The sequence below is a fragment of the Rhopalosiphum padi genome, unplaced genomic scaffold (genome assembly GCF_020882245.1).
Source record: "Rhopalosiphum padi isolate XX-2018 unplaced genomic scaffold, ASM2088224v1 scaffold1, whole genome shotgun sequence".
NCBI lineage: Eukaryota > Metazoa > Arthropoda > Insecta > Hemiptera > Aphididae > Rhopalosiphum > Rhopalosiphum padi.
In genome coordinates, this window is record NW_026869996.1 from 10,574,372 (window position 1) to 10,598,446 (window position 24,075).

Consider the following 24,075-nt stretch of genomic DNA (forward strand, 5'->3'; position numbering starts at 1 on the left):
TATTGTAGTCAGTTAAATATGCGTATAGTTGGAGTAAACAATGTCACTACTACACACCATAATTAGAACGAAAATCTTTATATGATAACTAGTATTTGGAAAATACTGAATAAGTCAGTAACGGAAACAATCAAACAATAACTATCTGAACAACTTTATTCTTAATACAAAATATTTAAAAACAATTTTCAGTTAAAACTTAAATGCAAATACGATTGTAAAACAGCAAAGTGATATGAAATATAATCATATAACAGATGATAAGAAATAATAATTATGATAAGCCATTAAAGATATTACAAATCTACCAAATTATTTTGTTGAATTTGAATGTAAAATAAATGTAACTAAATAATACACTCGAACAATAACTTAAATTTTCTTCTATTCAATATGAAAAAAATATGAATTGTATAATTCGTAAAAATTAACATATAAAATAATTTGTTAAAGTTCTTATGAAGTAAAAATATCTGGTTAAACAAAACATATGAAAGTTATAAATGATAAAATGGAATAATTTTCATAATATAACAGTCAAGGTATCAAAACACGTACTTGAGAATAAAATATTTTATAAGCAGTTAAATGTATGAATTTGTTATATTCAACAAAATTATCCTATAAATGTAATAAAAATAAAATGATTTTTAAAGCTAAGACAAATTTTAAGAATGAAAATTAAAAGTTCTCAGGTGTTTAATAATCATTTATTCACTGTATTAACAAATATCTATTGTATCACTACATTAATATTCTATAAATTATATTCAATAACCATTACATGTAAATTGCATAAATTCATTATAATCAGTATTCGTTAGTTCATTTTCAAAATTGGATGTCCATACTTTTCCAGAGTTGTTTGAATACCAAACAATGTTTCAGCATCCCTTGAGTGATCTGCTGTATTTGCATCTAAAAAAATTTATCCAGTTAAATAAATATAATAATTGGAGAATGACTCGATAACTCAGTGCTTTATAAGCAGTTCAAAAAATAAATGTATATTATTCATCAAAATTATCATATAAAAACATGTTTTATTGTTTTAATCAAGTATCTGCTTAAATGAGATGTATGCAAGTTAATAATAATAAATTAGAATCATTTTCTTAATATAGTGGTCCAGGTTTCAAGAGATTATCTTGAGAATTGTTTGTTTTATAAGCAGATCAAAAAATAAATATTTAATATTCGTCAAAATTATCATATAAAATCATGTTTTATAGTTTTAATGAAGTATCTGCTTAAATGAGATGTATGCAAGTTAATAATAATAAATTAGAATCATTTTCTTAATATAATGGTCCAGGTTTCAAGAGATTAACTTGAGAATTGTGTGTTTTATAAGCAGTTCAAAAAATAAATGTATATTATTCATCAAAATTATCATATAAAATCATGTTTTATAGTTTTAATGAAGTATCTGCTTAAATGAGATGTATGCAAGTTAATAATAATAAATTAGAATCATTTTCTTAATATAATGGTCCAGGTTTCAAGAGATTAACTTGAGAATTGTGTGTTTTATAAGCAGTTCAAAAAATAAATGTATATTATTCATCAAAATTATCATATAAAATCATGTTTTATAGTGTTTATGAAAAATCTGCTTAAATGAAATGTATGCAAGTTAATAATTATAAATTAGAATCATTTTCTTAATATAGTGGTCCAGGTTTCATGAGATTAACTTGATAATTGTTTGTTTTATAAGCAGTTCAAAAAATAAATGTATATTATTCATCAAAATTATCATATAAAATCATGTTTTATAGTGTTTATGAAAAATCTGCTTAAATGAAATGTATGCAAGTTAGTAATAATAAATTCTAATCATTTTCTTAATATAGTGGTCCAGGTTTCAAGAGATTAACTTGATAATTGTGTGTTTTATAAGCAGTTCAAAAAATAAATGTATATTATTCATCAAAATTATCATATAAAATCATGTTTTATAGTGTTTATGAAAAATTTGCTTAAATGAAATGTATGCATGTTAGTAATAATAAATTCTAATCATTTTCTTAATATAGTGGTCCAGGTTTCAAGAGATTAACTTGATAATTGTTTGTTTTATAAGCAGTTCAAAAAATAAATATTTAATATTCGTCAAAATTATCATATAAAATCATGTTTTATAGTTTTAATGAAGTTCCTGCTTAAATGAGATGTATGCAAGTTAGTAATAATAAATTCTAATCATTTTCTTAATATAGTGGTGCAGGTTTCAAGAGATTAACTTGATAATTGTTTGTTTTATAAGCAGTTCAAAAAATAAATGTATATTATTCATCAAAATTATCATATAAAATCATGTTTTATAGTTTTAATGAAGTATCTGCTTAAATGAGATGTATGCAAGTTAATAATAATAAATTAGAATCATTTTCTTAATATAATGGTCCAGGTTTCAAGAGATTAACTTGAGAATTGTGTGTTTTATAAGCAGTTCAAAAAATAAATATTTAATATTCGTCAAAATTATCATATAAAATCATGTTTTATAGTTTTAATGAAGTATCTGCTTAAATGAGATGTATGCAAGTTAATAATAATAAATTAGAATCATTATCTTTATGATAATGGTCCAGGTTTCAAGAGATTAACTTGAGAATTGTGTGTTTTATAAGCAGTTCAAAAAATAAATATATATTATTCGTCAAAATTATCATATAAAATCATGTTTTATAGTGTTTATAAAGTATCTGCTTAAATGAAATGTATGCAAGTTAATAATAATAAATTAAATAATTTAATTAATATTATGGTCAGGGAAGCATTTGAGTAACTTTTAGATACATTGCTATTAATTTTCTATTAACTATACCTAATAACCATTACACGTACATTGCATAAATTCTTTATAATCAGTATCTTTTAGTTCATTTTCAACATTGGATGTTCATACTTTCCCAAAGTTGTATGCATACAAATAAATGTCTCAGCATTCCTTGAGTCATCTGCTGTATTGCCATCTAAAAAAATTTAATCAGTTAAATATATATAATAATTGGAGAATGACTCGATAACTCAGTGCTTTATAAGCAGTTTAAAACATGAATTTTTGATATTCGTCAAAATGATCATATAAAATCATGTTTTTTAGTGTTTATGAAGTATCAAGTTAAATTAATTGTATGAAAGTTAATTATAGTAAATAAGAATCATTTACTTAGTCCTATTGTCAGGATATCATGACATTAACATTTTGTTACATAACTATTAATTTTCTTTAAATTATATTCTATTATAAGCTCTACACGTACGTTGAATAAAACAATTATTATTATCAGTATCTTCTAGTCCATTTTCATCATAGGATGTTTATATTTTCCAAACTGATATAATCGCGAATTCATGTCTCACCATGGCTTTCATTGTCTGCTGTATTGCAATCTGAAAATATTGTAGTCAGTTAAATATGCGTATAGTTGGAGTAAACAATGTCACTACTACACACCATAATTAGAACGAAAATCTTTATATGATAACTAGTATTTGGAAAATACTGAATAAGTCAGTAACGGAAACAATCAAACAATAACTATCTGAACAACTTTATTCTTAATACAAAATATTTAAAAACAATTTTCAGTTAAAACTTAAATGCAAATACGATTGTAAAACAGCAAAGTGATATGAAATATAATCATATAACAGATGATAAGAAATAATAATTATGATAAGCCATTAAAGATATTACAAATCTACCAAATTATTTTGTTGAATTTGAATGTAAAATAAATGTAACTAAATAATACACTCGAACAATAACTTAAATTTTCTTCTATTCAATATGAAAAAAATATGAATTGTATAATTCGTAAAAATTAACATATAAAATAATTTGTTAAAGTTCTTATGAAGTAAAAATATCTGGTTAAACAAAACATATGAAAGTTATAAATGATAAAATGGAATAATTTTCATAATATAACAGTCAAGGTATCAAAACACGTACTTGAGAATAAAATATTTTATAAGCAGTTAAATGTATGAATTTGTTATATTCAACAAAATTATCCTATAAATGTAATAAAAATAAAATGATTTTTAAAGCTAAGACAAATTTTAAGAATGAAAATTAAAAGTTCTCAGGTGTTTAATAATCATTTATTCACTGTATTAACAAATATCTATTGTATCACTACATTAATATTCTATAAATTATATTCAATAACCATTACATGTAAATTGCATAAATTCATTATAATCAGTATTCGTTAGTTCATTTTCAAAATTGGATGTCCATACTTTTCCAGAGTTGTTTGAATACCAAACAATGTTTCAGCATCCCTTGAGTGATCTGCTGTATTTGCATCTAAAAAAATTTATCCAGTTAAATAAATATAATAATTGGAGAATGACTCGATAACTCAGTGCTTTATAAGCAGTTCAAAAAATAAATGTATATTATTCATCAAAATTATCATATAAAAACATGTTTTATTGTTTTAATCAAGTATCTGCTTAAATGAGATGTATGCAAGTTAATAATAATAAATTAGAATCATTTTCTTAATATAGTGGTCCAGGTTTCAAGAGATTATCTTGAGAATTGTTTGTTTTATAAGCAGATCAAAAAATAAATATTTAATATTCGTCAAAATTATCATATAAAATCATGTTTTATAGTTTTAATGAAGTATCTGCTTAAATGAGATGTATGCAAGTTAATAATAATAAATTAGAATCATTTTCTTAATATAATGGTCCAGGTTTCAAGAGATTAACTTGAGAATTGTGTGTTTTATAAGCAGTTCAAAAAATAAATGTATATTATTCATCAAAATTATCATATAAAATCATGTTTTATAGTTTTAATGAAGTATCTGCTTAAATGAGATGTATGCAAGTTAATAATAATAAATTAGAATCATTTTCTTAATATAATGGTCCAGGTTTCAAGAGATTAACTTGAGAATTGTGTGTTTTATAAGCAGTTCAAAAAATAAATGTATATTATTCATCAAAATTATCATATAAAATCATGTTTTATAGTGTTTATGAAAAATCTGCTTAAATGAAATGTATGCAAGTTAATAATTATAAATTAGAATCATTTTCTTAATATAGTGGTCCAGGTTTCATGAGATTAACTTGATAATTGTTTGTTTTATAAGCAGTTCAAAAAATAAATGTATATTATTCATCAAAATTATCATATAAAATCATGTTTTATAGTGTTTATGAAAAATCTGCTTAAATGAAATGTATGCAAGTTAGTAATAATAAATTCTAATCATTTTCTTAATATAGTGGTCCAGGTTTCAAGAGATTAACTTGATAATTGTGTGTTTTATAAGCAGTTCAAAAAATAAATGTATATTATTCATCAAAATTATCATATAAAATCATGTTTTATAGTGTTTATGAAAAATTTGCTTAAATGAAATGTATGCATGTTAGTAATAATAAATTCTAATCATTTTCTTAATATAGTGGTCCAGGTTTCAAGAGATTAACTTGATAATTGTTTGTTTTATAAGCAGTTCAAAAAATAAATATTTAATATTCGTCAAAATTATCATATAAAATCATGTTTTATAGTTTTAATGAAGTTCCTGCTTAAATGAGATGTATGCAAGTTAGTAATAATAAATTCTAATCATTTTCTTAATATAGTGGTGCAGGTTTCAAGAGATTAACTTGATAATTGTTTGTTTTATAAGCAGTTCAAAAAATAAATGTATATTATTCATCAAAATTATCATATAAAATCATGTTTTATAGTTTTAATGAAGTATCTGCTTAAATGAGATGTATGCAAGTTAATAATAATAAATTAGAATCATTTTCTTAATATAATGGTCCAGGTTTCAAGAGATTAACTTGAGAATTGTGTGTTTTATAAGCAGTTCAAAAAATAAATATTTAATATTCGTCAAAATTATCATATAAAATCATGTTTTATAGTTTTAATGAAGTATCTGCTTAAATGAGATGTATGCAAGTTAATAATAATAAATTAGAATCATTATCTTTATGATAATGGTCCAGGTTTCAAGAGATTAACTTGAGAATTGTGTGTTTTATAAGCAGTTCAAAAAATAAATATATATTATTCGTCAAAATTATCATATAAAATCATGTTTTATAGTGTTTATAAAGTATCTGCTTAAATGAAATGTATGCAAGTTAATAATAATAAATTAAATAATTTAATTAATATTATGGTCAGGGAAGCATTTGAGTAACTTTTAGATACATTGCTATTAATTTTCTATTAACTATACCTAATAACCATTACACGTACATTGCATAAATTCTTTATAATCAGTATCTTTTAGTTCATTTTCAACATTGGATGTTCATACTTTCCCAAAGTTGTATGCATACAAATAAATGTCTCAGCATTCCTTGAGTCATCTGCTGTATTGCCATCTAAAAAAATTTAATCAGTTAAATATATATAATAATTGGAGAATGACTCGATAACTCAGTGCTTTATAAGCAGTTTAAAACATGAATTTTTGATATTCGTCAAAATGATCATATAAAATCATGTTTTTTAGTGTTTATGAAGTATCAAGTTAAATTAATTGTATGAAAGTTAATTATAGTAAATAAGAATCATTTACTTAGTCCTATTGTCAGGATATCATGACATTAACATTTTGTTACATAACTATTAATTTTCTTTAAATTATATTCTATTATAAGCTCTACACGTACGTTGAATAAAACAATTATTATTATCAGTATCTTCTAGTCCATTTTCATCATAGGATGTTTATATTTTCCAAACTGATATAATCGCGAATTCATGTCTCACCATGGCTTTCATTGTCTGCTGTATTGCAATCTGAAAATATTGTAGTCAGTTAAATATGCGTATAGTTGGAGTAAACAATGTCACTACTACACACCATAATTAGAACGAAAATCTTTATATGATAACTAGTATTTGGAAAATACTGAATAAGTCAGTAACGGAAACAATCAAACAATAACTATCTGAACAACTTTATTCTTAATACAAAATATTTAAAAACAATTTTCAGTTAAAACTTAAATGCAAATACGATTGTAAAACAGCAAAGTGATATGAAATATAATCATATAACAGATGATAAGAAATAATAATTATGATAAGCCATAAAAGATAGTACAAATCTACCAAATTATTTTGTTGAATTTGAATGTAAAATAAATGTAACTAAATAATACACTCGAACAATAACTTAAATTTTCTTCTATTCAATATGAAAAATATATGAATTGTATAATTCGTAAAAATTAACATATAAAATAATTTGTTAAAGTTCTTATGAAGTAAAAATATCTGGTTAAACAAAACATATGAAAGTTATAAATGATAAAATGGAATAATTTTCATAATATAACAGTCAAGGTATCAAAACACGTACTTGAGAATAAAATATTTTATAAGCAGTTAAATGTATGAATTTGTTATATTCAACAAAATTATCCTATAAATGTAATAAAAATAAAATGATTTTTAAAGCTAAGACAAATTTTAAGAATGAAAATTAAAAGTTCTCAGGTGTTTAATAATCATTTATTCACTGTATTAACAAATATCTATTGTATCACTACATTAATATTCTATAAATTATATTCAATAACCATTACATGTAAATTGCATAAATTCATTATAATCAGTATTCGTTAGTTCATTTTCAAAATTGGATGTTCATACTTTTCCAGAGTTGTTTGAATACCAAACAATGTTTCAGCATCCCTTGAGTGATCTGCTGTATTTGCATCTAAAAAAATTTATCCAGTTAAATAAATATAATAATTGGAGAATGACTCGATAACTCAGTGCTTTATAAGCAGTTCAAAAAATAAATGTATATTATTCATCAAAATTATCATATAAAAACATGTTTTATTGTTTTAATCAAGTATCTGCTTAAATGAGATGTATGCAAGTTAATAATAATAAATTCTAATCATTTTCTTAATATAGTGGTCCAGGTTTCAAGAGATTAACTTGATAATTGTTTGTTTTATAAGCAGTTCAAAAAATAAATGTATATTATTCATCAAAATTATCATATAAAATCATGTTTTATAGTTTTAATGAAGTATCTGCTTAAATGAGATGTATGCAAGTTAATAATAATAAATTAGAATCATTTTCTTAATATAGTGGTCCAGGTTTCAAGAGATTATCTTGAGAATTGTTTGTTTTATAAGCAGATCAAAAAATAAATATTTAATATTCGTCAAAATTATCATATAAAATCATGTTTTATAGTTTTAATGAAGTATCTGCTTAAATGAGATGTATCCAAGTTAATAATAATAAATTAGAATCATTTTCTTAATATAGTGGTCCAGGTTTCAGGAGATTAACTTGATAATTGTGTATTTTATAAGCAGTTCAAAAAATAAATGTATATTAATTCATCAAAATTATCATATAAAATCACGTTTTATAGTGTTTATGAAAAATCTGCTTAAATGAAATGTATGGAAGTTAGTAATAATAAATTCTAATCATTTTCTTAATATAGTGGTCCAGGTTTCAAGAGATTAACTTGATAATTGTGTGTTTTATAAGCAGTTCAAAAAATAAATGTATATTATTCATCAAAATTATCATATAAAATCATGTTTTATAGTGTTTATGAAAAATCTGCTTAAAAGAGATGTATGCAAGTTAATAATAATAAATTAGAATCATTTTCTTAATATAGTGGTCAAGGTTTCAAGAGATTAACTTGATAATTGTGTATTTTATAAGCAGTTCAAAAAATAAATGTATATTAATTCATCAAAACTATCATATAAAATCACGTTTTATAGTGTTTATGAAAAATCTGCTTAAATGAAATGTATGGAAGTTAGTAATAATAAATTCTAATCATTTTCTTAATATTGTGGTCCAGGTTTCAAGAGTTTAACTTGATAATTGTGTGTTTTATAAGCAGTTCAAAAAATAAATGTATATTATTCATCAAAATTATCATATAAAATCATGTTTTATATTGTTTATGAAAAATCTGCTTAAATGAGATGTATGCAAGTTAATAATAATAAATTAGAATCATTTTCTTAATATAGTGGTCAAGGTTTCAAGAGATTAACTTGCGAATTGTGTGTTTTATAAGCAGTTCAAAAAATAAATATATATTATTCATCAAAATTATCATAAAATCATGTTATATAGTGTTTATGAAAAATCTGCTTAAATTAAATGTATGCAAGTTAGTAATAATAAATTCTAATCATTTTCTTAATATAGTGGTCCAGGTTTCATGAGATTAACTTGATAATTGTTTGTTTTATAAGCAGTTCAAAAAATAAATGTATATTATTCATCAAAATTATCATATAAAATCATGTTTTATAGTGTTTATGAAAAATCTGCTTAAATGAAATGTATGCAAGTTAGTAATAATAAATTCTAATCATTTTCTTAATATAGTGGTCCAGGTTTCAAGAGATTAACTTGAGAATTGTGTGTTTTATAAGCAGTTCAAAAAATAAATATTTAATATTCGTCAAAATTATCATATAAAATCATGTTTTATAGTTTTAATGAAGTTCCTGCTTAAATGAGATGTATGCAAGTTAGTAATAATAAATTCTAATCATTTTCTTAATATAGTGGTCCAGGTTTCAAGAGATTAACTTGATAATTGTTTGTTTTATAAGCAGTTCAAAAAATAAATGTATATTATTCATCAAAATTATCATATAAAATCATGTTTTATAGTTTTAATGAAGTATCTGCTTAAATGAGATGTATGCAAGTTAATAATAATAAATTAGAATCATTTTCTTAATATAATGGTCCAGGTTTCAAGAGATTAACTTGAGAATTGTGTGTTTTATAAGCAGTTCAAAAAATAAATGTATATTATTCATCAAAATTATCATATAAAATCATGTTTTATAGTGTTTATGAAAAATCTGCTTAAATGAAATGTATGCAAGTTAATAATTATAAATTAGAATCATTTTCTTAATATAGTGGTCCAGGTTTCAAGAGATTAACTTGATAATTGTGTGTTTTATAAGCAGTTCAAAAAATAAATATTTAATATTCGTCAAAATTATCATATAAAATCATGATTTATAGTTTTAATGAAGTTCCTGCTTAAATGAGATGTATGCAAGTTAGTAATAATAAATTCTAATCATTTTCTTAATATAGTGGTGCAGGTTTCAAGAGATTAACTTGAGAATTGTGTGTTTTATAAGCAGTTCAAAAAATAAATGTATATTATTCATCAAAATTATCATATAAAATCATGTTTTATAGTGTTTATGAAAAATCTGCTTAAAAGAGATGTATGCAAGTTAATAATAATAAATTAGAATCATTTTCTTAATATAGTGGTCAAGGTTTCAAGAGATTAACTTGATAATTGTGTATTTTATAAGCAGTTCAAAAAATAAATGTATATTAATTCATCAAAACTATCATATAAAATCACGTTTTATAGTGTTTATGAAAAATCTGCTTAAATGAAATGTATGGAAGTTAGTAATAATAAATTCTAATCATTTTCTTAATATTGTGGTCCAGGTTTCAAGAGTTTAACTTGATAATTGTGTGTTTTATAAGCAGTTCAAAAAATAAATGTATATTATTCATCAAAATTATCATATAAAATCATGTTTTATATTGTTTATGAAAAATCTGCTTAAATGAGATGTATGCAAGTTAATAATAATAAATTAGAATCATTTTCTTAATATAGTGGTCAAGGTTTCAAGAGATTAACTTGCGAATTGTGTGTTTTATAAGCAGTTCAAAAAATAAATATATATTATTCATCAAAATTATCATAAAATCATGTTATATAGTGTTTATGAAAAATCTGCTTAAATTAAATGTATGCAAGTTAGTAATAATAAATTCTAATCATTTTCTTAATATAGTGGTCCAGGTTTCATGAGATTAACTTGATAATTGTTTGTTTTATAAGCAGTTCAAAAAATAAATGTATATTATTCATCAAAATTATCATATAAAATCATGTTTTATAGTGTTTATGAAAAATCTGCTTAAATGAAATGTATGCAAGTTAGTAATAATAAATTCTAATCATTTTCTTAATATAGTGGTCCAGGTTTCAAGAGATTAACTTGATAATTGTGTGTTTTATAAGCAGTTCAAAAAATAAATGTATATTATTCATCAAAATTATCATATAAAATCATGTTTTATAGTGTTTATGAAAAATTTGCTTAAATGAAATGTATGCATGTTAGTAATAATAAATTCTAATCATTTTCTTAATATAGTGGTCCAGGTTTCAAGAGATTATCTTGAGAATTGTTGTTTTATAAGCAGATCAAAAAATAAATATTTAATATTCGTCAAAATTATCATATAAAATCATGTTTTATAGTTTTAATGAAGTATCTGCTTAAATGAGATGTATGCAAGTTAATAATAATAAATTAGAATCATTTTCTTAATATAATGGTCCAGGTTTCAAGAGATTAACTTGAGAATTATGTGTTTTATAAGCAGTTCAAAAAATAAATGTATATTATTCATCAAAATTATCATATAAAATCATGTTTTATAGTTTTAATGATGTATCTGCTTAAATGAGATGTATGCAAGTTAATAATAATAAATTAGAATCATTTTCTTAATATAATGGTCCAGGTTTCAAGAGATTAACTTGAGAATTGTGTGTTTTATAAGCAGTTCAAAAAATAAATATTTAATATTCGTCAAAATTATCATATAAAATCATGTTTTATAGTTTTAATGAAGTTCCTGCTTAAATGAGATGTATGCAAGTTAGTAATAATAAATTCTAATCATTTTCTTAATATAGTGGTCCAGGTTTCAAGAGATTAACTTGATAATTGTTTGTTTTATAAGCAGTTCAAAAAATAAATGTATATTATTCATCAAAATTATCATATAAAATCATGTTTTATAGTTTTAATGAAGTATCTGCTTAAATGAGATGTATGCAAGTTAATAATAATAAATTAGAATCATTTTCTTAATATAATGGTCCAGGTTTCAAGAGATTAACTTGAGAATTGTGTGTTTTATAAGCAGTTCAAAAAATAAATGTATATTATTCATCAAAATTATCATATAAAATCATGTTTTATAGTGTTTATGAAAAATCTGCTTAAATGAAATGTATGCAAGTTAATAATTATAAATTAGAATCATTTTCTTAATATAGTGGTCCAGGTTTCAAGAGATTAACTTGATAATTGTGTGTTTTATAAGCAGTTCAAAAAATAAATATTTAATATTCGTCAAAATTATCATATAAAATCATGATTTATAGTTTTAATGAAGTTCCTGCTTAAATGAGATGTATGCAAGTTAGTAATAATAAATTCTAATCATTTTCTTAATATAGTGGTGCAGGTTTCAAGAGATTAACTTGAGAATTGTGTGTTTTATAAGCAGTTCAAAAAATAAATATTTAATATTAGTCAAAATTATCATATAAAATCATGTTTTATAGTTTTAATGAATTATCTGCTTAAATGAGATGTATGCAAGTTAATAATAATAAATTAGAATCATTTTTTTAATATAGTGGTCCAGGTTTCAAGAGATTATCTTGAGAATTGTTTGTTTTATAAGCAGATCAAAAAAAAAAATATTTTATATTCGTCAAAATTATCATATAAAATCATGTTTTATAGTTTTAATGAAGTATCTGCTTAAATGAGATGTATGCAAGTTAATAATAATAAATTAGAATCATTTTCTTTATGATAATGGTCCAGGTTTCAAGAGATTAACTTGAGAATTGTGTGTTTTATAAGCAGTTCAAAAAATAAATATATATTATTCGTCAAAATTATCATATAAAATCATGTTTTATAGTGTTTATAAAGTATCTGCTTAAATGAAATGTATGCAAGTTAATAATAATAAATTAAATAATTTAATTAATATTATGGTCAGGGAAGCATTTGAGTAACTTTTAGATACATTGCTATTAATTTTCTATTAACTATACCTAATAACCATTACACGTACATTGCATAAATTCTTTATAATCAGTATCTTTTAGTTCATTTTCAACATTGGATGTTCATACTTTCCCAATGTTGTATGCATACAAATAAATGTCTCAGCATTCCTTGAGTCATCTGCTGTATTGCCATCTAAAAAAATTTAATCAGTTAAATATATATAATAATTGGAGAATGACTCGATAACTCAGTGCTTTATAAGCAGTTTAAAACATGAATTTTTGATATTCGTCAAAATGATCATATAAAATCATGTTTTTTAGTGTTTATGAAGTATCAAGTTAAATTAATTGTATGAAAGTTAATTATAGTAAATAAGAATCATTTACTTAGTCCTATTGTCAGGATATCATGACATTAACATTTTGTTACATAACTATTAATTTTCTTTAAATTATATTCTATTATAAGCTCTACACGTACGTTGAATAAAACAATTATTATTATCAGTATCTTCTAGTCCATTTTCATCATAGGATGTTTATATTTTCCAAACTGATATAATCGCGAATTCATGTCTCACCATGGCTTTCATTGTCTGCTGTATTGCAATCTGAAAATATTGTAGTCAGTTAAATATGCGTATAGTTGGAGTAAACAATGTCACTACTACACACCATAATTAGAACGAAAATCTTTATATGATAACTAGTATTTGGAAAATACTGAATAAGTCAGTAACGGAAACAATCAAACAATAACTATCTGAACAACTTTATTCTTAATACAAAATATTTAAAAACAATTTTCAGTTAAAACTTAAATGCAAATACGATTGTAAAACAGCAAAGTGATATGAAATATAATCATATAACAGATGATAAGAAATAATAATTATGATAAGCCATAAAAGATAGTACAAATCTACCAAATTATTTTGTTGAATTTGAATGTAAAATAAATGTAACTAAATAATACACTCGAACAATAACTTAAATTTTCTTCTATTCAATATGAAAAAAATATGAATTGTATAATTCGTAAAAATTAACATATAAAATAATTTGTTAAAGTTCTTATGAAGTAAAAATATCTGGTTAAACAAAACATATGAAAGTTATAAATGATAAAATGGAATAATTTTCATAATATAACAGTCAAGGTATCAAAACACGTACTTGAGAATAAAATATTTTATAAGCAGTTAAATGTATGAATTTGTTATATTCAACAAAATTATCCTATAAATGTAATAAAAATAAAATGATTTTTAAAGCTAAGACAAATTTTAAGAATGAAAATTAAAAGTTCTCAGGTGTTTAATAATCATTTATTCACTGAATTAACAAATATCTATTGTATCACTACATTAATATTCTATAAATTATATTCAATAACCATTACATGTAAATTGCATAAATTCATTATAATCAGTATTCGTTAGTTCATTTTCAAAATTGGATGTTCATACTTTTCCAGAGTTGTTTGAATACCAAACAATGTTTCAGCATCCCTTGAGTGATCTGCTGTATTTGCATCTAAAAAAATTTATCCAGTTAAATAAATATAATAATTGGAGAATGACTCGATAACTCAGTGCTTTATAAGCAATTTAAAACATGAATTTTTAATATTCGTCAAAATTATCATATAATATCATGTTTTATAGTTTTAATGAAGTATCTGCTTAAATGAGATGTATCCAAGTTAATAATAATAAATTAGAATCATTTTCTTAATATAGTGGTCCAGGTTTCAAGAGATTAACTTGATAATTGTGTATTTTATAAGCAGTTCAAAAAATAAATGTATATTAATTCATCAAAATTATCATATAAAATCACGTTTTATAGTGTTTATGAAAAATCTGCTTAAATGAAATGTATGGAAGTTAGTAATAATAAATTCTAATCATTTTCTTAATATAGTGGTCCAGGTTTCAAGAGATTAACTTGATAATTGTGTGTTTTATAAGCAGTTCAAAAAATAAATGTATATTATTCATCAAAATTATCATATAAAATCATGTTTTATAGTGTTTATGAAAAATCTGCTTAAATGAGATGTATGCAAGTTAATAATAATAAATTAGAATCATTTTCTTAATATAGTGGTCAAGGTTTCAAGAGATTAACTTGATAATTGTGTATTTAATAAGCAGTTCAAAAAATAAATGTATATTAATTCATCAAAACTATCATATAAAATCACGTTTTATAGTGTTTATGAAAAATCTGCTTAAATGAAATGTATGGAAGTTAGTAATAATAAATTCTAATCATTTTCTTAATATAGTGGTCCAGGTTTCAAGAGATTAACTTGATAATTGTGTGTTTTATAAGCAGTTCAAAAAATAAATGTATATTATTCATCAAAATTATCATATAAAATCATGTTTTATAGTGTTTATGAAAAATCTGCTTAAATGAGATGTATGCAAGTTAATAATAATAAATTAGAATCATTTTCTTAATATAGTGGTCAAGGTTTCAAGAGATTAACTTGCGAATTGTGTGTTTTATAAGCAGTTCAAAAAATAAATATATATTATTCATCAAAATTATCATAAAATCATGTTATATAGTGTTTATGAAAAATCTGCTTAAATTAAATGTATGCAAGTTAGTAATAATAAATTCTAATCATTTTCTTAATATAGTGGTCCAGGTTTCAAGAGATTAACTTGATAATTGTGTGTTTTATAAGCAGTTCAAAAAATAAATGTATATTATTCATCAAAATTATCATATAAAATCATGTTTTATAGTTTTAATGAAGTATCTGCTTAAATGAGATGTATGCAAGTTAATAATAATAAATTAGAATCATTTTCTTAATATAATGGTCCAGGTTTCAAGAGATTAACTTGAGAATTATGTGTTTTATAAGCAGTTCAAAAAATAAATGTATATTATTCATCAAAATTATCATATAAAATCATGTTTTATAGTTTTAATGATGTATCTGCTTAAATGAGATGTATGCAAGTTAATAATAATAAATTAGAATCATTTTCTTAATATAATGGTCCAGGTTTCAAGAGATTAACTTGAGAATTGTGTGTTTTATAAGCAGTTCAAAAAATAAATATTTAATATTCGTCAAAATTATCATATAAAATCATGTTTTATAGTTTTAATGAAGTTCCTGCTTAAATGAGATGTATGCAAGTTAGTAATAATAAATTCTAATCATTTTCTTAATATAGTGGTCCAGGTTTCAAGAGATTAACTTGATAATTGTTTGTTTTATAAGCAGTTCAAAAAATAAATGTATATTATTCATCAAAATTATCATATAAAATCATGTTTTATAGTTTTAATGAAGTATCTGCTTAAATGAGATGTATGCAAGTTAATAATAATAAATTAGAATCATTTTCTTAATATAATGGTCCAGGTTTCAAGAGATTAACTTGAGAATTGTGTGTTTTATAAGCAGTTCAAAAAATAAATGTATATTATTCATCAAAATTATCATATAAAATCATGTTTTATAGTGTTTATGAAAAATCTGCTTAAATGAAATGTATGCAAGTTAATAATTATAAATTAGAATCATTTTCTTAATATAGTGGTCCAGGTTTCATGAGATTAACTTGATAATTGTTTGTTTTATAAGCAGTTCAAAAAATAAATGTATATTATTCATCAAAATTATCATATAAAATCATGTTTTATAGTGTTTATGAAAAATCTGCTTAAATGAAATGTATGCAAGTTAGTAATAATAAATTCTAATCATTTTCTTAATATAGTGGTCCAGGTTTCAAGAGATTAACTTGATAATTGTGTGTTTTATAAGCAGTTCAAAAAATAAATGTATATTATTCATCAAAATTATCATATAAAATCATGTTTTATAGTGTTTATGAAAAATTTGCTTAAATGAAATGTATGCATGTTAGTAATAATAAATTCTAATCATTTTCTTAATATAGTGGTCCAGGTTTCAAGAGATTAACTTGATAATTGTTTGTTTTATAAGCAGTTCAAAAAATAAATATTTAATATTCGTCAAAATTATCATATAAAATCATGATTTATAGTTTTAATGAAGTTCCTGCTTAAATGAGATGTATGCAAGTTAGTAATAATAAATTCTAATCATTTTCTTAATATAGTGGTGCAGGTTTCAAGAGATTAACTTGAGAATTGTGTGTTTTATAAGCAGTTCAAAAAATAAATATTTAATATTAGTCAAAATTATCATATAAAATCATGTTTTATAGTTTTAATGAAGTTCCTGCTTAAATGAGATGTATGCAAGTTAGTAATAATAAATTCTAATCATTTTCTTAATATAATGGTCCAGGTTTCAAGAGATTAACTTGAGAATTGTGTGTTTTATAAGCAGTTCAAAAAATAAATATTTAATATTCGTCAAAATTATCATATAAAATCATGTTTTATAGTTTTAATGAAGTATCTGCTTAAATGAGATGTATGCAAGTTAATAATAATAAATTAGAATCATTTTCTTAATATAATGGTCCAGGTTTCAAGAGATTAACTTGAGAATTGTGTGTTTTATAAGCAGATCAAAAAAAAAATATTTTATATTCGTCAAAATTATCATATAAAATCATGTTTTATAGTTTTAATGAAGTATCTGCTTAAATGAGATGTATGCAAGTTAATAATAATAAATTAGAATCATTTTCTTAATATAATGGTCCAGGTTTCAAGAGATTAACTTGAGAATTATGTGTTTTATAAGCAGTTCAAAAAATAAATGTATATTATTCATCAAAATTATCATATAAAATCATGTTTTATAGTTTTAATGATGTATCTGCTTAAATGAGATGTATGCAAGTTAATAATAATAAATTAGAATCATTTTCTTAATATAATGGTCCAGGTTTCAAGAGATTAACTTGAGAATTGTGTGTTTTATAAGCAGTTCAAAAAATAAATATTTAATATTCGTCAAAATTATCATATAAAATCATGTTTTATAGTTTTAATGAAGTTCCTGCTTAAATGAGATGTATGCAAGTTAGTAATAATAAATTCTAATCATTTTCTTAATATAGTGGTCCAGGTTTCAAGAGATTAACTTGATAATTGTTTGTTTTATAAGCAGTTCAAAAAATAAATGTATATTATTCATCAAAATTATCATATAAAATCATGTTTTATAGTTTTAATGAAGTATCTGCTTAAATGAGATGTATGCAAGTTAATAATAATAAATTAGAATCATTTTCTTTATGATAATGGTCCAGGTTTCAAGAGATTAACTTGAGAGTTGTGTGTTTTATAAGCAGTTCAAAAAATAAATATATATTATTCGTCAAAATTATCATATAAAATCATGTTTTATAGTGTTTATAAAGTATCTGCTTAAATGAAATGTATGCAAGTTAATAATAATAAATTAAATAATTTAATTAATATTATGGTCAGGGAAGCATTTGAGTAACTTTTAGATACATTGCTATTAATTTTCTATTAACTATACCTAATAACCATTACACGTACATTGCATAAATTCTTTATAATCAGTATCTTTTAGTTCATTTTCAACATTGGATGTTCATACTTTCCCAATGTTGTATGCATACAAATAAATGTCTCAGCATTCCTTGAGTCATCTGCTGTATTGCCATCTAAAAAAATTTAATCAGTTAAATATATATAATAATTGGAGAATGACTCGATAACTCAGTGCTTTATAAGCAGTTTAAAACATGAATTTTTGATATTCGTCAAAATGATCATATAAAATCATGTTTTTTAGTGTTTATGAAGTATCAAGTTAAATTAATTGTATGAAAGTTAATTATAGTAAATAAGAATCATTTACTTAGTCCTATTGTCAGGATTTCATGACATTAAAATTTGTTACATAACTATTAATTGTCTATAAATTATATTCTATTATAAGCTCTACACGTACGTTGAATAAAACAATTATTATTATCATTATCTTCTAGTCCATTTTCATCATAGGTTAGGCCTCTCCAAAAATTACCCTGTAGTTGGGGTACCTTTAACCCCCCCCCCCAAATATATTTTTGAAAAACCTTAGTGGTCGTTCTACGTGTCTGAAACTCAATATTCTGGTATTTTTGAGGATTCTGATTAAAAGTGATATCTTTTGTCGAGACCGTAAAAGCCGTTTTTACCCCACTTTGGGGCTTTGGAATTCCGAAATTTGAGTTTTTTAGTCGAGTGTTACTCGGCCGGGTTTCGATGTAGGGGCATAGTTTCTTCACCAAAAGTTTTGTTTTAAGTTATTTTACATAAAATCTTTCGGTGGTCGGAGGGTCCTATGCCTCCCCTCATGAATATTTTGAAAAATGTTTATTTTTTGTTCCACGTTTCTGAAATTCGCAGGTTCGATTTTTTGTAGATCGGTGATCAAAATCGGCGACTTGTGTCGAAACTGTAGGAGCCTTTTTTACCCCTCTTTTTGGCGTAGGAAATTAGGATTTTGCAGTTTTTGGACTTTGTCGCCACAAAACACTTAGACTTTGGGTGGTTAGAGCAATTTTTTTCTACGCATCGTTAAAAATTTTTTGTCAAAAATCGAACGGTACCAAAACCAAAGAAATCGGACGTTTTGTTGGGAAGTTATGATTTTCTTTTTCTTTTTTGGTACTTAGATTTTATGTATTTTCTGAATTTTTTGAAATTGAGTTTTTGTTCAATCTTTTTGAAATTTGAGTGCTGACTTATAAATGCCATGACGAGTTATAAAGGTTCTATGGTCAAAATGCCTAGGATCATTATTTACCCCGTAATCGGGGTGCGAAAATAGTTGAAAATCGAATCACTTGTTTTTTTGTATACACATACGTTTCTTTGTGGTATACCCCCGTATATTGATTTAACGAATTATATTTTTGAACTTTTTACTCGTTTTAGGTTTGTTCGCGTTTCAACGTTTGGCAATTACGCCATCAGCATAAAAAATAATTTATTTAGAAGTAATTTTTCATCAAATCACATCGATAATACATTTATTTAATGTTTATACCCCTCGTTTATATAATCAATTTCGTTGTATATATGAGATACGACCATCATTTTTAAAATGTACGACGCAGTCAGTCGATCACTCGATCGTAAGCCATACAATTTTTAATAAGTCGTTTTACTCTAACACTATATTTTATGATCCTTCATTAAGTAAAACTTAATTAACTATTCAGTATTCGACTCGCAATCAATAAATTAAATTCATCAACCAAAATTGTGTTGATATTTGATTTTCATTCCTTAAGAAGAACCGACTAGGTACCAAACAATAAATTAAACAACCGTACAAGATCTGACTGGAACGGGATATAACAGTGTTATATATCAACTAGGTACCTAGGTATCAATAATTGTTCATATAACTGATGAACTTTGAATTTCAATCATTAAAATTAACGATATATACTCCTAAAAAATGCTTATAATTAAATGTATATTGTTGTGAATGTATAATAATAATATGACAAGTCTCAAAATGTATTAAAGCTGAACAATAGGTATAGTAAATTACAAAATGACAAGTGTAATATTATGTTTTCTATTCAAAAATTTGTCATTGTTCGTTTGTAGATGAGGTTAATCCCACATAGAAGAATGATAAATGGTGAAATCTAAAGTTTATCGATAGAGAATTTTATGCAGATTCCATTTAAATGGTCAGTGTAATGAATTTTTCAGTAGTTAAATAGATAACTTTCAAAAAGCATAAAAAAGCCAAAAAACAATACAAAATTAGCTTTATCAATATTATCATATATTATACATTAAGATAATGAATTAAAATTAGTATAACCATGGTTTTAGTTTTATAAGGTTACCACTTCGAATGTCTGATAAACAATTGCGGTTATGTTCAATTTTTACGTAAATAATAATTATACGTTAATTTGATAATTTGTATTTTTTTAATTTTACTTTTTAGTATTTACGTTCTAAGTAGTTAGTTTTTGTATAATTAAATAATATGTTCTTTACCCTGTACAGTATACAAATTACAGATTTAAACAGTTCTCTTTAGATGTGGTCTTCATCAGTCATTCTTATAGTCATTGGAAACAACCGGTTTGCATAATATGTAGATTTAATTAACAGTATAACAGTATAATTATTTTTACTTTCTAGGTACAATGTATCGATAAATAATTGAAACCATTGCAAAAAAAAAGTTAAATTCATGCTATCTACAACATTCATATTCAAATCTTCATAACTTAAATCATGTAAGTTCTGTATAGTGTTCCTAATGTTCCTATAATGTAGTACTCATTTAAGGTTTATTACCTATTAGCATATCTGAAACAACTTAAGAGATACACTGACAAGATAATTATTTATCTTATAAAGTTGTAGTCAGGTGTTGGTTGATACCTGTGATTTTGTAATTGTTGGCTGATCAATTTTATAGTAGTAGTAAATGGTGATAGAATTACTATTTTATAATATTAAAAAGGTTGTATATATCTATATTGTTATTTTTTTACTTTTCTATATCAAGTATAGATAATAATAAATAATATAAGTATATATACTTTAGGTACACAACTATAACACAAAGATGTTTGCTATAATAATATTGATTAAAGATTGGTTTCTATTTTACATTAAATTTCATTATAATATTGAGCTATTGAAACAATTTTCAAAATTATTTAGTTAATATAATTTTTTTTTTCCTAATTATAGTTAGCAAGATACAGTAACTGAAGTATACATGTATCCAGGCCAATAAGGAGATTATTCTGTTTGGAAAAACATCTGAAAAAACTGTTCCTACTAACATAATTGTTTATCCGGTAAGGTAGAAGAGTTCATATTATCTAAATTACTATAGTGTGTCACTTTACTATTATAAAAGTTATTTTATGAATACTATCTATATTTTATTAGTCTGTATATTACAGCCATAGCAACACAGGGGATCAATGCAATTTGATACTGCTATTAATTATGTTCATAATTATTTAAGTTTTAATTTAACCCAAAACAATATTTTTAGATATTTATAGGCATTATTACACATACAAAATAAGAGATTTAAATAATACATTCAATTTTATAATATTCTACTCTTTCTTATAGAGGAAAGAAATAATATAAATTTTTATGTTTAATCAATATACATAATACATTGTCAAAATGCATTTAATGTATACTTAAAATCAGTATTGTATTCATTGCTATCTGGTTAACTGTCTGCTATTTTAGTGTTCCTGTTTACTTATTTTTCATTTTTATCACAATAGTTTAAACATTTTAAATAACCAGATATTCTATAATATTGTTATCATAATTAACAAATAAATAATACTACATTGGTGATGGTTATTTTACATTTATAATCAAAAAATGTATGCTTATGGTTTTATTTATATGATTTTGTTTTATTGTTATAGTCTGCAAAGAAGAGATTCCAGATAAATTAGTATAACAGTGACTAACATGGACTACTCAAAAAAGATGTGTTGTTCGCATACAAACTAATCGCTATCCAGCAAGTTGTCAATATTACTCTATTGATAAATATCTGATAATTGATTATCAAACAAAGTTTGTCGGTTTAAATGAAATAAAAGAAAACTTGATACAAATATTATTGTGACAATTAATATTATTTTTTTTTATTTTAACTCCTTATAAGGTGTAAAAGGCTTTTATTTATTGACTTTTTAATGTGTCAACAAACTAATTAATTTTATTATTATTATTTTTACACTATTTAAATCAAATTTCATCTATAAAAACAAAAAAATTGAAATAGTGACTTCTTGTATTATGGATATTTACATTCTTTTAACAAACTGTTTTGTATTCAAACCTTACAAACTTTACAAATTTACAACTTATATTTTTTAATATATAAATTAAAATTAAGTCATTAAATTTAATTTCTTATTTAATGACAAACAAAAGCAAAATATAACATATATATTTATATTTGGGCAATATAATGTTTAATAGATATATAAAATAACAGTTTTATAATTTATCCATAACTTATAACTGATGTGTATATTAACTTATACATTAAATATTTATAGATTTTAATCAAGTAAATGCTATTTCTAAGATTTATTTATGCTTTATAAATTATGTTGAGTTTACTACTGATATTAATATGTATGTATGTTTTTGAAACTGCATTAAAAAACGATAAAAAAAAATCACAAATAATTGTTAATGAATATTAAATTAATTGCATTGCATCAAATCCAACAAATTATAAAAGAGTACAAACACAAAAATTTTGTTCATATAAGACATAATCAAAATTATTATGAATTTTGTGTTACACACTACACAGATTCACCAGTATAAGATCACAACATACTATTTTTGGTATTTGGGTTTAAGTGTGTGTGGGTCATGGGTCAACTTTATAGTATCTCTTATGAATAAAAAGGTTGACTGAGTAATATTATAAAATATATATTTTTTGTTACATTTGTTACACAGTGTAACTTAGAGCTTTTTCATTTTTCGATATTTTCAATTTTCATTCGAGTTTTCTCAGTCACCTGGTGGTCCAACGACAATTTATCACAGAACTTAAAATGTTCTACATGTAATTCCAAACCAGAATCAGTTTTTTATTTTTCCAAAAACTCGTTATTTCAAATTTTGGGTTTTCAAAAATCGTTCGACCTAAGTACGACGTTTAAAAATCCTTAATAACAGTATTTCGAAAAATCAAAAGCATACAACTTTTGAACATGGTTATGGGGATCAATTTTATGTCTCACGACTTTCGTCCTATCTCTCTCGGTTTTCCCGTAAAACACTTCGTAAACGAGAATTTTCATTTTTCGAAATTTTCAATTTTCATTCGCGTTTCCTAGGTCACCTGGTGGTCCAACGACAATTTATCAAAGAAGTTAAAATGTTCTACATGTAATTCCAAACCAGAATCAGTTTTTCATTTTTCCAAAAACTCGTTATTTCAAATTTTGGGTTTTCAAAAATCGTTCGACCTAAGTACGACGTTTAAAAATCCTTAATAACGGTTTTTCGAAAAATCAAAAGCATACAACTTTTGAACATGGTTATGGGGATCAATTTTATGTCTTACGACTTTCGTCCTATCTCTCTCGGTTTTCCCGTAAAACACTTCGTAAACGAGAATTTTCATTTTTCGAAATTTTCAATTTTCATTAGCGTTTCCTAGGTCACTTGGTGGTCCAACGACAAT

The 24,075-nt window shown here is 23.4% G+C and overlaps 2 long non-coding RNA genes across 21 annotated transcripts in view; one reads left to right on the top strand and one right to left on the bottom strand.

Annotated features, from left to right (window-relative positions):
* Positions 1-18,463, bottom strand: part of LOC132931375 (uncharacterized) — a 41,590-nt gene extending 23,127 nt beyond the window's left edge. For 6 of the 20 annotated variants that reach the window (XR_009662553.1, XR_009662550.1, XR_009662551.1 and 3 more), the window contains exons 1-11: positions 18,387-18,462; positions 14,305-14,438; positions 13,384-13,513; positions 12,965-13,092; positions 7,603-7,736; positions 6,682-6,811; positions 6,263-6,390; positions 4,261-4,327; positions 3,273-3,402; positions 2,854-2,981; positions 852-918 (exon numbers count right to left, since the gene is read on the bottom strand). This is a non-coding gene — a long non-coding RNA (uncharacterized LOC132931375). The other 14 variants (XR_009662555.1, XR_009662557.1, XR_009662556.1 and 11 more) reach the window with 10 other exon arrangements.
* A 2,259-nt stretch (positions 18,464-20,722) lies between these two features.
* LOC132931294 (uncharacterized) lies at positions 20,723-22,317 on the top strand. Its single transcript, XR_009662437.1, has 4 exons — positions 20,723-20,951; positions 21,012-21,109; positions 21,573-21,682; positions 22,283-22,317. It is a non-coding gene; the product is annotated as an uncharacterized LOC132931294 (long non-coding RNA).
* Positions 22,318-24,075: the final 1,758 nt, after the last annotated feature.